Source organism: Aquarana catesbeiana, linkage group LG08 (genome assembly GCF_042186555.1).
Source record: "Aquarana catesbeiana isolate 2022-GZ linkage group LG08, ASM4218655v1, whole genome shotgun sequence".
Classification (NCBI taxonomy): Eukaryota; Metazoa; Chordata; class Amphibia; order Anura; family Ranidae; genus Aquarana; species Aquarana catesbeiana.
The window spans coordinates 107,269,860-107,284,414 of record NC_133331.1 but is presented as its reverse complement, the minus strand read 5'-3'; positions in this window follow the sequence as shown (position 1 = coordinate 107,284,414).

Here is a 14,555-nt window from a genome sequence, read left to right as displayed (position 1 = left end):
GCGTGGGATACTTGGATCAATCTATTTTGATCATGGGTGAGTCGTATGGTGGCTTGTTTCTCAGCATCTCTTAGTACATTTAATATTTCATCCTGTTGTCCGAAATCCATCAGCCAAGCTTTTAACTCAGCCCCAAATCCCAGAGGAAGTTTCTGTAGGTGTAAGGGGATGTCAGGTTTACTATAAAACCTTTCTTCAGGGGTGATCGGGGTACAACCCGGTGTTCCTGCTATATCCATGCCAAGGGCCAGAGGAAGTGTACCATAGACTCCCCAAGGTAGTGTACCCTGCTGAGTACCATTTAACCTGATGCTGAAAACAGTGCATCATTAGACATGTGATACTAGCACCAGTACCCTGGTCTCCAGTCTCAAGTATTTTTAACTTTGTTTAGGACCAGTTGGGACACTACACCGGCATCTATTAGACATGACCCCCTCCTGTGCCAGCATTGTTGCCTTTTCCCATAGCACAACACCTACCTTTCTCTAGCACTCATCAGTACCAGTCATCTGAGGCTGTCCATACTCGAACCATCAGAACAAGATGGGCTCCAGGGTGTAACCCAGTAGAGTCTGATAGGATAGTACTCAGATTGACCGTAATATCTGCACAATGTTCCATCCCTACCATTAGGGATGAGAACAGTGCAAGTAAGATTTTTGACGATCCTGGAACTGAGTCATCCACCAATCTATTATGACTCATAGGCAACCTGGATACTACCCCTACCTGTCTGTCCTTGCAAAGTGATGCTGGACAGAGCAAGTTGGATTTCCTAACCCCTTCCTTGATATGTAGCACAAGACCCCACCCAATGTGATCCTGAGTATCTCCAGCTCCATAGTGTTTTAAGGTACCCAGTGCCCCACCGCCGAATGGGCTGACCAATAGAAGCATCAGCTAGATAATGGTGCTGAAACCAGAAAAAAAATGTAAAAATTGTCTATGGAGGCTGTGATCTTCTTTGTTCTGAAAGCCATGAAACCCAATTATTGAATCTGAGGGATAAAACACCAATAAAATTTAGTAATAAGCATTCAATTTTTCACCTAGAAACAATGAATCAATGGTTATATACCTGTAACAAGACATTAGCATATGAAACACAAATATACATTACATTACATTACATAAACAGTGCACTTTTTTTTTTTTAAATACAAAAAAATTGTTGAGCTCAACGTATCATTAATATGTATTACTTAATACACATTAATACCACATGGATTTTTTGTTTTATGGTATACCAATAATTTCCCCCAAAAAATGTATTCACCATGGTTGAAAAAAATTAGCAATCCGTAATAAACCTTTTAGCAGTACCATTTGTCAACAGATCATAATACCTCACCACAAAGAACCTCTCCAGTACTGTTTTCCTGAAAAACAAAGTCATTTTAATAAATGTATCTTTCAATTCACTAGTACAGATAATTATCTTGGCTCAGGTCATTTGCATGTCAATACAGTTTGCTGTACCTTTTCACAGACCTGGTGAGAAAGAAGGGGGGTCATTTGGGTGGGCTGTCAGCAGCTGAGGCAAACGTCACACAACACGACATATATTGCATATTCCACACACACACTCACACAATTAGCTAGGTCAAAGATGACCTCTAGACATCACACATATCAGCATGTTTTCTATAATACCCTGTACTTCTTCTTAAAACCATAACATCTGTTTGGTAAGGTTGAAATTCTTTCAGAGATCCATCCCATTTCGTTAGCCCCTTCTCAACCTGTATGGACGCATTCTCAGGAGATTGGAATGGGACCCCTGACCCAGGTGGTCCATACTTCCTACACCTAGGCCATGTGGCGAAGCGTGCAGAGTACACTTCAAAATCACGTCTTGTGGTCCTATATGGATTATGCTTACCGACTTTTTGACTGTAACTGGATAGACAGAATCTCGCGATGTGGCCAAATAGGCCACATAAGTGACATTTTATCTTAGTTAAAGTGGTACAACATCTCTTAACAAAAGGCTTTGTTTTAGACGATTGAGAATATGGGATGGCCTCTTCTGGATTAGTAGTTTTTACCTGCGGCTTACAAAATATAGGGGCAATTTTTAAAGAGCTCTTACCTTCCTGGGATTTATTCTTGTTGATACATACCTTAGGTGTGGAGGACGTCCTCCTGAATTCAGACCTACCCAAATCAGTTACCTGGTTATCTTCTCTATCTGAAAACTGATCCAACGGCTCTTGGCAGCTGACAGATAATGGTTTCACCCCACCTTCTGCATCCTTCAGCATCCTTCAGTCTCTTTCCCAACTGATGAACGTCCTCCTGTAATCTTTTGTTTTCTAGTACCAACTGCTGGTGGATAGCCTCAGAATTTGACATAGAAGCTTCTAAAGTACTGATGTTAGCTTTGGTTATTTCTAGCGCTTCTTTTAGGGATGTGTTTTGCACTTTCAAATGTTCATACTGCTTCGCTAACCATCTGGCCGCAAAGATTATCGGCGGTTTTCCCGTGCGCTTACTACAGCTTCTTTCAGTGAGATTTAATTTCACATCCTCTTCCGTCAGCGGGACAGACAGTGTCCCTTCTGCCTGGAGACCTTCCTCCCTTAATGCCAGCATGACCATTTCGTCTCCTTGTCCTGCTACTCTGCTTTCTTCTTCCTGTACCTCCCAATCCACCTGTAATCCACATTTTACTGAGGTATCAGACTTGTATTGTGGCTCTACCTTTTTGTCCACCACTGAAAGGTGACAATTCATGTCAGCCCATGAGCACTCAGCTGACAAGGACTGGGCAACTGCATAAGGCCCAAGTCTTGACAACTGCTCCTTGTCCTCCTGAAAATCACTGTCACCCCTTGTTGGGGGTTGTGATGGTTTCAGCTTGTCCCTACGTTCAAGCAATGTTTGGATTGCATTCACTTCCTCTGTTTTATTCGCTGACTCCAGCATCCATATAAATAACGTATCTTTTTCATATGGCCGTGTCATCTTTCTGTGGTGAGCACGGTACAGATCTTCCCAAGCTTTTGGCTTAAAAGTACCTCTTTTAAAATACTTCTTCCCAGTCCAGCGAGCCCAATCTTGAATATATTTCACAACCCAAGGTCCATATTTATCTATCATCTCTTCCCTTGGGGTCATTTGATAGGGTTTAACCCATTCAGACCCCCTCTTTGAAGCGATTAGATTACCCATCCTTTACGGACTCCGGACCTTGAACTGATTCCCCCAACCTTTTTACAGGTTGCCTTTACTTCAGAGGTAGCTACTCTCTGGCCAAGAATTGGGGTGACAGGTCCCGCCCCTGCCAATGTTGCTGCTTTTTTTTTCACTACTTGCCAGAACAATATTTTCCCTGTCCTGGCTATAGTCCTTCAAAAAAATTAGCCTGGAGATTTCCCAAACTAAATAATAGTTTAATCCCCTCCATGGACTTTTCTGAAGTATTCCAAAAGAAATGCTTACCGAAAGGCTATTACTAATGATTAGCACAAACTTAGATAATGAGGACCCTATGCGTGCTTGTAGTACAGGAGGTAGTTAACTGATGCACACCTAACTGCGATATGATTTTTAGGAGTTACAACATTACAGATCTAATTACAAAGCTTACGATCCACAGTTAGTAGTTTACACCGAAAGATAGATACAAACATCAGAGATCATTCAGTGTGTCCTAGGCCCACAGGTGCAATTCAATCTCAAAGATCAGGAAGCGTCTTGATCCAGACTCATGCAAGGGTCAACCAGAAGCGCTTGTTGGCAGAAAGACCCAGATCCTAATTTCTTCCACTGCCCTCAAGCGTCCAATCAGAGCCCCTTATGATTCACACAGACACCCTCCAGCAGTTTTGGCCCAACCGAGCAGGATGTCTTCTCATACACTCTCAGTACAATTTCATTTCACTTATACTGTTCATATCAGTCTCATCAAAGTATTAGTACAGACAAAAGGTTATATACATATATAAACAATGTTTAAAGAAGCTTGCTAGTTTGGGTGTTCATACAGGGGAGACAGACATACAAACAAGGACATAAAAATGCTTACCAGTTTTGGAGTTAGACTTGTCCTCCACCCGCAAAACCACAAATCACTCAAACGTGAAGCTTCCTCACACGGGGCACCATATGTTTCGGAAATGTTTATACCTCACTTAAACGATTAACAATACAAATATAAGTGATTAAACCTTTGTCTATATAAGAATAAAAATGAGCGATAACAGGGAAAAAAGATAAACAATTACATTTATTTACACAGAAAAGAAAGTTAGAATGATTAGAATTTATCATATATCTCAAGTGATGCCACAAGTACAGTGATGCTTTAGGCTGCAAAGATAATCTAGGCCAAACTCAGAAATGGTTACAATGGACATACACAGGCCATACAATATTCCTAGGATACAAAGAGGTTAGAAAGAAACAGGAAGAGATAGCAGTATACATTACAGCATATCCCCTAGATGGTCTCGGGCTGGACACACAGAGAGAGACTGAACTTTTAGCTCTCCCTCTTTTATATGCATTTTCCACCAATCAACATATGCCCCACATCCATTGGTTTCAGAGTTGCCTCAAAGTCTGGTTGGTCGCATCTGAAGCTGTCCAGAAGTTCATGGTAAGATTTTGCTGGTACATTAAAACCTCCGGTGCCTCACAGTCTATGAATTAATGAACAATCTCCTTTGATCTCCCAGCCCAAACAGTCCCGACAGTAGTATGTTAATGGCCCCCTGGTGAGTTGATTCAATTAACACCTGGGGACCTTCTCTGGTTCCCACCAGTGTAACTACATTCCTAACAAGGTGAGCTATGCTCTATCATGATATTAAAAAACATATACCCATATATAAATATATATACCCACACATGGATACACACATATACACGTAGCTATATATATACATATATACACATACATACATACATCCTATGGGGCAAGGCAGTTTAATTGGAGTCCCTGCAATGGTCCGCTTGAATCTCATTGATATAAATATGGAATTCAATATCTCCATCACAATTCCGATCGTGTGTAGGCCTGATCAGACTTCCTTTTCGAAAATCCTGACGGACCTAGAAATAGAACATGCTCTAAATATTTCTGATGGAACCAATTCCTACCGGGAAAACCGCTCATCTGTATGCTGTTCCGACGGACCAAAAACAACGCATGCTCTGAAGCAAGTACGAGATTGGCTACTGGCTATTGAACTTCCTTTTTCTAGTCCCGTCGTATGTGCTGTACATCACTGCGTTCTAGACGGTCGGACTTTGGTTGGACTTTGGATTGACCATGTGTAGGCAAGACCACTTGAATGGAATTCCGTGGGAGAAACCTTCAGAGTTTATTCCGACGCCTAAACCGGTCATGTGTACGTGGCATAAGTAGTCTGTATGTTTTCTCGTTTGTGCTATGGGTTCTTCCTACAGTTTGATAACATAGCACTAATGTGTGGTACTGTTCCAGGGGCTTGTATAAATTGTACTCTGTAAAATATACTATGCCAGGCACATTTTTTCTCATGTTCATTACATTTAGGTGACGGGCTATTTTCATATTTTCTTAATTTTTTTTTTGTACTCTAGCCTCACCTTTTGCCACGATAACCCTAGATAAATAAGGTAAAACAGGTAATATTTTGTTTCAGAAAAGAACCAAGTGTGTGCAAATAACAGGAAAGGTGCTGTTTATTATTAGCCAGCTAATAGGGATAAATATTAGGATATTTTCAGCTCTCTCCAAAAACATTTAAATGCTATTTTACTTTCCGCTCTTGCTGAACTATTTCTGAAAGGGAAATTTAGTAAACTCACTGCCAAAAAATTGTATGCTCTGAGAGAAACTGTGGTCCACAACTATTGACCTCCTTCTGAAAATACTAATTGCCTGGCCATCTCCATTTTTTAATGCAATTGTTAAAGAATGTAAAAACATGTTTTTTCATAGATAAATAAAAATCTTAATCTGACATATAAATCCAGAACAAACACTACACAATGGTATACACTGACATTACTTAATTTTATAAAATACATTAAAATAGTGTGTTCGAAAGAGAATGCCTCCAGCCTGCATTGCATTGTGCAAAATATCCTCTAGATGGCAGTATGGATGAAAATGAAACCATTGACCTTCAAAAATACAGTGTGAATTGTTCTATCTATCTATCTATCTATCTATCTATCTATCTATCTATCTATCTATCTATCTATCTATCTATCTATCTATCTATCTATCTATCTATCTATCTATCTATCTATCTATCTATCTATCTATCTATCTATCTATCTATCTATTGATATGAAGAGTACAGCATTAAATAAATAGATAATAATAAAAATACTATTAATATATAGTTATAAATATTTACTGTTATTTTGTCTTTTGCATGTCATTAACCACTTGCTTACAGGGCACTTAAAACCCCCTCCTGCCCAGACCAATTTTTAGCTTTCAGCGCTGTCACATTTCGAATGACAATTGCACGGTCATGCTATACTGTACTCAAATTAATTTTTTTATCATTTTTTTCACAGAAATGGGGCTTTCTTTTGGTGGTATTTAATCACCACTTGGGTTTTTATTTTTTGCTAAACAAACAAAAAAAGACTGAAATTTTTGAAAAAAAAAAACATGTTTCATAGTTTGTTATAAAATTTTGCAAACGGTAATTTTTCTCCTTCATTGATATTCGCTGATGAGGCTGCACTGATGGGCACTGATGGGCTGCACTGATAGGCACAGATAAGGCGACACTGATAGGCGGCATTGATGGGCACTCATAAGATGGCACTGATGGGTCCTGATGGGTGGCACTGATGGGTGGCACTGATGAGTGGCACTGATGGGTGGTACTGATAGATGTCACTGATGGGCACTGATAGGTGGCACTGATGGGCATGGGTAGGTGGCACTGATGAGCACTGGTAGGTGGCACTGATGGGCACCTGTAGGTGGTATTGATAGGCAGCACTGGTGATGAGGCACTGATTTGTGAAATTTATAGGTGGCACTGATAGGTGACACTGTGGACACTGATAGGTGACACTGTGGGCACTGATAGGTGACACTGTGGGCACTGATAGGTGGCGCTGATGGGCACTGATAGGTGACACTGTGGGCACTGATGGGTGGTACTGTGGGCACTGGTAGGTGGCGCTGGTGGGCACTGGTAGGTGGCACAGAAGCCTCTGCAGAGGCTCTTCAGATCGGGACTGATGTCCCTCTCACAGCCGCCTTTCGGCGGCTATAGCATGGACAGGAAGTGGTTAAACTATTATTACTGGTCTTTTGCTTTTGGATAACCTTTGTTGGAGTGCTAATCCAAAATAAACAATTGCTAAACTGTTTTATAAAATACTATATTCACCTTTTTTTTTTTTTTTATCTCTGTACTCCAGCTTTGGCTACATATCATTGTTCTGGACCAGCTTCCTAAAAGTGATAACAGTGGACCATGCCTGTGCAAAGTGTGTCAGTATGGCCAGGGACGCATGTGGCATGGTAACAATGCAAGAGAGCTTTTTGGGTGCATTGACATTCATGGACAATGTGCATTATGGTGCATTTGTGCATGTGCCATGCTGTAATGCATTTGTGTGTGCGGTGCCTTGTGTTTTTACTTGTGGTGCATTTGTTTCTGTGTTTTATTGTAAGGCACATTGTTTTCCTTTGCGCTGTGTGATAAAAATGCTGCCTGCCTCATTTTTTTTTTCAGCGCATACCAAATAAGTTTGCAGATTGCAGTGCGATCTGCAAACTCGGACAGGAATCGGATCACGTGGGTGTGAACACCCACGCGATCTAATTCTGCTGCGGACCAAGAAAAGGGACCTGTGTGAGTTTGGTTGGAATGCGATGCAAATTCAGCCATACTATCTGTATGGCTGAAATTGCATTGCACAGAGATCACATGTTGCACTGCAGTGCGCTGCGAATCACATGCGTTTTCGGACATCGCAGCAGTGGGAACCGGCCCTGACTGACACACACACTTTGAATTGTGCAGTCATGCAACGCTGTACCCAAATAGAGCTTTATTTTGGGGGTATTTAATCACCACTGTGTTTTTATTTTTGCTAAACGAATAAAAAAAGACAAAAAAAATTGTTTTTCTTAGCTTCTGTTATATAATTTTGCAAATAAGTAATTTTTCTCCTTCACTGATGTGCGCTGATGAGGCAGCACTGATGGACACTGATGAAGCAGCACTGATGGGCACTGATGAGGCAGCACTGATATGCGGCACTGATGGGTACTGATAAGCAGCACTGATGGGCACTGATAGGCTGCACTGTAGGGCACTGACAGGGCTTCACTGATATTTAGGGCACTGATGATAAGTGCCCTGATTACCAGTGTAAATGTGTGCTCTCAGAATTGCCAGTTACCGGCTCTCCTCTCCTCGCGCTGTGACAGCATGTGAGGAAAGGAATGCCAATAACCAGCAAGTTTGTTTACATGTGATCAGCTGTGATTGGTCACAGCTGATCACACGGTAAAGGGCTGCCATGACTGGCCCATTACCTTGATCACAGAGTGCACTGGATGCATGCCCCAGGGAGTGCACGGGTTGCCTAGCTCTGGGAGGGTGTCCATGGATGCCCTCCCAGAACTGGACAACCACATTGTAGTCATCTTTTGCTTATAGCATGGTAGGGAAGAGGTTAAAAAAGTGTAAAAAAAATGTCTACCTGCAAAGAAGAAACTAATACCTGTCACATCGCATACATTCCCAGTCTTCATAGTGTAGCAATGCATCTAAACGCAGCAGTCTAGGAATCAATGGGTCCATATACACAGCTACATCTACAAAGGAAAATGTGCTGCCCAATAAGCAGTGTACAAAAAAAAGTAGGACACAGCAGAACCCAGGGCCATGCATATGTGCAGATTTAACGTGTGTAAACACGTTATGTTAAACACGAATATATGCATAAAAGTCTAATTCGCAAAGGCGTATTAATCTGTGCACCTATGTGAAGGCTCATCTTCATCTGTGAGGGATGCACAGGTGTTCCTTGTGTCAGACAATGTTCTGATCCATGCATCGTCCTTTATGATTGTGTCCTCCAGGATGCGTTTGGAGATCTGTCTGTTGTTGATCTGAGTAGGCTGCCTGCATGTGGCTGCATGGAAAACCTATTTATCCCCTGAGGGTGAAGCTGGCCCTTTACAGATGGGCACGCAAGTATGAACGAGGCCAAAGTCACAAGGTGAATTGTACTTTTCTAAACGCTTTACGCGTCTAATCACATAGCCAACCCAGTTTAACCTATAGAAAGCAAAAAAAAAAACATTTTATACAATCATATATACATGGAACACCCTCTAGTGTGAGCTAGAATTAGAGTAGGCAAACTATACTCTGACTCATCTGTAGATTTTTGTGAGTCTTAATTGGGTCAGGGCAGTGGTGGCCTGTCCATTAGGGGCGCAGGGATGTCGCCTCCCTATAGTCCATGCACCCGGTCCCTAATCTACATGCAGGGTGCCGGACAAATGGATTCCAATGTTTTTTTTTAGTTTTTTTTTTTAGAAGCATGTGATTAGAGCCTGAGGCTCTAATTGGCTTAAAAAAGGTGGAAGTGGGCCCGCCCAGTTGTGTGACAATAGCAAATTAATATTTGCTATTGTCTTCCTGATTCTCCTCCTAACCAATCAGGAAGTGGGTGAGACCCAATTGGCCAAGAGGAGAAGCAATCGTATTGGCCACTGCACCGGTGAAAGGAGGAGGGAAGCTGTCGAGGAGGAAGCCGCTGTGAAGCACGAGACCTAGATGGGGTGTGGGGCCCACTGACCGGGGGGAATGTGGCGGTGTAAGTGTGGGGCTAACCAACCAACCAGGGGGGGGAGAGGGGGTGGTGGGATGTCTTGTTTGCCGCCCCCCCCCCAAATATACAGCACCAGTCGCCACTGGGTCATGGTTTATTGGGGGTCAGGGCTGGGTGACTCATCCTGGCAGGCCTCTGGTGCCTCCCCCTGGTTTGGAAGGTTGGAGAATCTTCTAGAACTAGAGGGCGAGGGTTAGGAGGAGCTGCCATGCTTGTTTATGAGGCCTCAGCCAATCCCCAGTAGTGGGCTGGCAGGGGACTGAGACAACCTCATAAATAAACATGAGCCATGCCAGCAAGGGCAGTCGGGTGGAAGATGGAGATGCAGTGGTCAGGAGGCTGTCAGGCCCTGAGGGGCACTTTCTAGTCTGGGCGGGTGTCCTGCCTTGGGCCAGGGCTCGAGTGCATCAGAGTTCCTGCCAAAACACACAGGAGGTCTTCCTGGAGGCACAGGAGCAAGAAAGAACAAAGTGAGTAGTTCAACAATGTTGGGGACTAACAAAGGAGGGAGGCTGCCACATGTATCAGGTCTCCCTTGAACACAGCGGTGTGCTTAACCACTTCAATACAGGGCACTTTCCCACCTTCCTGCCCAGGCCAATTTTCATCTTTCTGCGCTGTTGCTTTTTGAATGACAATTGCGCGGTCATGCAGGACTGTATATATATAGTAAAGTGCAGCGCTAAAGTCCCAAGTATGAACTAGGAACATAAATAAAACCTGTGTATATCTGTGAGGAATTGGAGAAAAATCCTAGAAGGGATAATTATTATAAAATTAACACAATAAATAGTGAACAAGTGAAGTAGGAACAAAAATGTCTATAGTGAAATGTAGTATGTTCTGGAGCCAAAGTCCATAAACGTAGAGACAGTGAAAATCTTCTCAAAAGGGAAGGAGCTTGAACACTGGATGGTGAATTGGTGCTTAGATGTAAGGCCACCACAGGTAACACGCCACAGACATCATCAAAAATGAAAGAGGTTAGGTACTCTTACCGGATCCGTAGGACGTATCTGCCGTATAGCAGTACGTCTGTTTAGGCATGAGGAGGTGACCTCCCGTAATGTCCACCCTGGTGTTGTCCCATGGGTCACGATCACCGATGAGAGGTGGTTGTCCTGGGTGGGAGTTGAACCGCTATCATGCACACTCTCCAGTTCCGGAACGGAAAGGCCAGAAGGGACTAGTTGAAGATGGAACCATGGAGGAAAAAAAGAAAAGGACTCCACATGGTGTAAGTCAAAAACGAGGGGTTTTAATGGATAAAAACCTTACAGGATAAAAAGTGATCACAAACAAATAAAATGGCAATGTGAGAAGCTGAAACGCCAGCCCACTGGCCCACAGCGCTGCACTTTACTATATATATATATATATTGGTTTGACTTGGTTTGTGTGTCAGCTGCTGTTCACTTGACCTGTATTGATACTCTTTTATTTAATATTTTTTTGCCTGTTTTGAGGGTCAGCGCAGCACTTCCTTTATCACATGCAGGACTGTACCCAAAAAAATTTTTATCATTTTTTTCCCACAAATAGAGCTTTCTTTTGGTGGTATTTGATCACTACTGGGGTTTTTATTTTTTGCGCTACAAATAAAAAATGTTTCTCTTCATTTCTGGTACAAACCTTGGTAAATAAGTAAGTTTTCTCCTTCATTGATGAGCACTGATGAGGTGCACTGACGGGCACTGATGAGGTAGTACTGATTGGCACTGATGAGGTGGCACTGAAGGGCACTGATGAGGTGGCACTTATATGCAGCACTGATGGGCACTGATAGGCGGCACTGATATGCAGCACTGATGGGCACTGATAGGTGGCACTGATATGCAGCACTGATGGGCAATGATAGGTGGCACTGATACGCAGCACTGATGTGCACTGATAGGTGGCACTGATATGCAGCACTGATGGGCACTGATAGGTGGCACCGATGGGCACTCATAAGCAGCACTGATCAGCACTGATAGGTGGCCCTGATGGGCTCTCATAGGTGGCACTGAGAGGTGGCACTGGTGGACACTTATAGGTGGCACTGATGGGCACTGATGGGTGGCACTGATGGGTGGCACTGATTGATGGCACTGATAGACAGTACTGATCAGGGGGCACTGGCAGGCATCATTGATGGGCACAGAGTGCCACCTTAATGGACCTTTATTGGCACCCCTGGTGGGCTCACCTGGTAGTCTGAAGTGGGCATCTTTGGTGGTCTGAAGTGGGCATCGATGGGTCTACACTGATAAGCAATGCTCTGATTATCCTCCTGTCAGGAGAGCAGTCGATTGGGTCTCCTCTACTCGCGCCTGTCAGTGTGAGTGAAGGAAAAGCCAATAAATGTTTCTTCCTGTTTACATTGTGATTGGACACAGCTGATCACATGGTAAAGCGCCTACATCATAGATTACCTTACATTACCTAGATCGGAGATGCAGTGTGTCAGACTGACATACCACACCATGAAGGCCGCGCCGCGTACACTAGTGGCTTATCCTGCTGGACATCATATGATGCCCAGTCAAGATAATGAAACCACTTTGCAGCCATCATTTTGCTATATGGCAGGCGAGAAGTGGTTAACTGCTTACTGACCAGCGCGCGCCGATGTACATCGGCAGAATGGTGCTGGTAGGCAAAAGGGCGTACAGGTACGTCCCCTTTAAGAAGCGGTGTCGCGGGCGTGCTCCCGCGGCCAGCAGCGGGGGCACGTGCCTGCCGTGGTCTCCGTGACCGTGGGTCCTGTGGACTCGGTGTCCGCCGGGTGCCCGCGATCGTGTCACGGAGAGGAAACAAAGCATTTCCTCGTTCTGCCTAGTGACAGGACAGTGATCACAGCTCTCTCTCATCGAGAGCAGTGATCACTGTCCTGTGTGTTGAAGTCCAGCCCCCTAACAGTTAGAATCACTCCCTAGGACATACTTAACCCCTTCACTGCCCTCAGTGGTTAACCCCTTCACTGCCAGTGTCATTTACACAGTAATCAATGCATTTTTATAGCATCGATCGCTGTATAAATGACAATGGTCCCAAAATAGTGTCAAAAAGAAATTAAAAATAAAAATGCCATAAAACTATCCCCTATTTTGTAGACGCTATAAATTTTGCGCAAACCAATCAATATACGCTTATTGCGATTTTTTTTTACCAAAAATATGTAGAAGAATACATATCGGCCTAAACTGAGGAAAAAAAATATTTTTTTTTAATTTTTTTGGGGGGGATATTTATTGTAGCAAAAAGTAAAAAATATTGCTTTTTTTTCAAAATTGTCGCTCCTTTTTGTTTATAGCGCAAAAAATAAAAACCGCAGAGCTGATCAAATACCACCAAAAGAAAGCTCTATTTGTGAGGAAAAAAGGACATCAATTTTGTTTGGGTACAACGTCGCACGACCGCGCAATTGTCAGTTAAATTGACATAGTGCCAAATTGCAAAAAGTGCTCTGGTCGGGAAGGGGGTAAAATCCTCCGGGGCTGAAGTGGTTAAAGTGTTACTAAAGTCATTTTTTTAAAAATTAAAATAACAAACATGTTATACTTACCTGATCTGTCCAGTGGTATTGCACAGAGTGGCCCCGATCCTCCTCTTCTAGGGTTCCCGGCAGCGATCTTGGCTCCTTTTCTTCTCTTTAGGACAACCAAAGCCAGCAGCTTGCTATGGGGAGAAATGTTGCCCCCCCCCCTCCCCACTTCCTCTTTACTGCATTTGATTGACAGCAGCAAGAGCCAATGGCTCCTGCTGCTTCTCAAATGCTGTGTGAAGAGGAAATAAAGGGAGAATAGATGCAGCCGTGCACAGCGCTGATCTCTTCTCCCCTCTCTTACTCTTCACACATGGTAAAGGGGGCACAGGGAAAATTAAAATGTTTTTTACCTTAAAAGTTTTGAGGTTTAGTAACACTTTAAGTTTTCAGTCCTTTTCCCTGAGAGATCTCCTGAAGAGTCATTCGGGTGGACTGGTGTGAAGAGGCAGCTAGGAGGGCTGGTAGAAACCTATTGGTCCAGCACTCCAAAACAGTGCACGGCCACACAGATGGTGCGAGCTGGGCGGCAGAGCCGAGGGCTGGGGGGTAGCGCCCCTGCCCCCCTGTCCCCCTTGTGGACCGGCCGCCACTGCAACTGCAGCTCCTACATGGGGTGTGCTAAGTACCCGATCCTATACCCACAGTTGATCCAGATAGAGGCAAAAAAGAAAAAACAGCAAAGCATGATCTAATTTGATCCAGAAGGGGAAAAAATATTCTTCCTGATCCCCCAAAAGGCAATCAAACACCTCTAATCATGTGCATGTTCAGCACATATGTTACACAGGATCTTCTGCTATGCACACAGGTGCATTCTACTGCGTACAAACAGGCGTTTTTTGGCCCCTGGAAGCCCCTGGTGCTGTGGGCAGCTGGCCATATACACAAATGGTTGTAGGTGGCTGTACGAAGGTATGTGCCACTTCTTGTGTAAAGTGATACATGCACAGAAATCAGTCTGTTAAAGAGAACCTGTAACAAAAAAATTAAATCACCCTGGGGACCTTTTGTCCCCACATAAATAAAGTTTTATTGGATAAACATAATAAAAAAGTAAAGTTACACCCAAGCACTTAAATCCTCCCACAATAAATTTTAAGCCCACCCTGTCTGAACGTACACGCATTCCCATAGGGGCGCCTATGTATGAAAACGCTGCCTGCGATACACATGTTGCATATTGCCACGCATGGTAAAGTGAGAG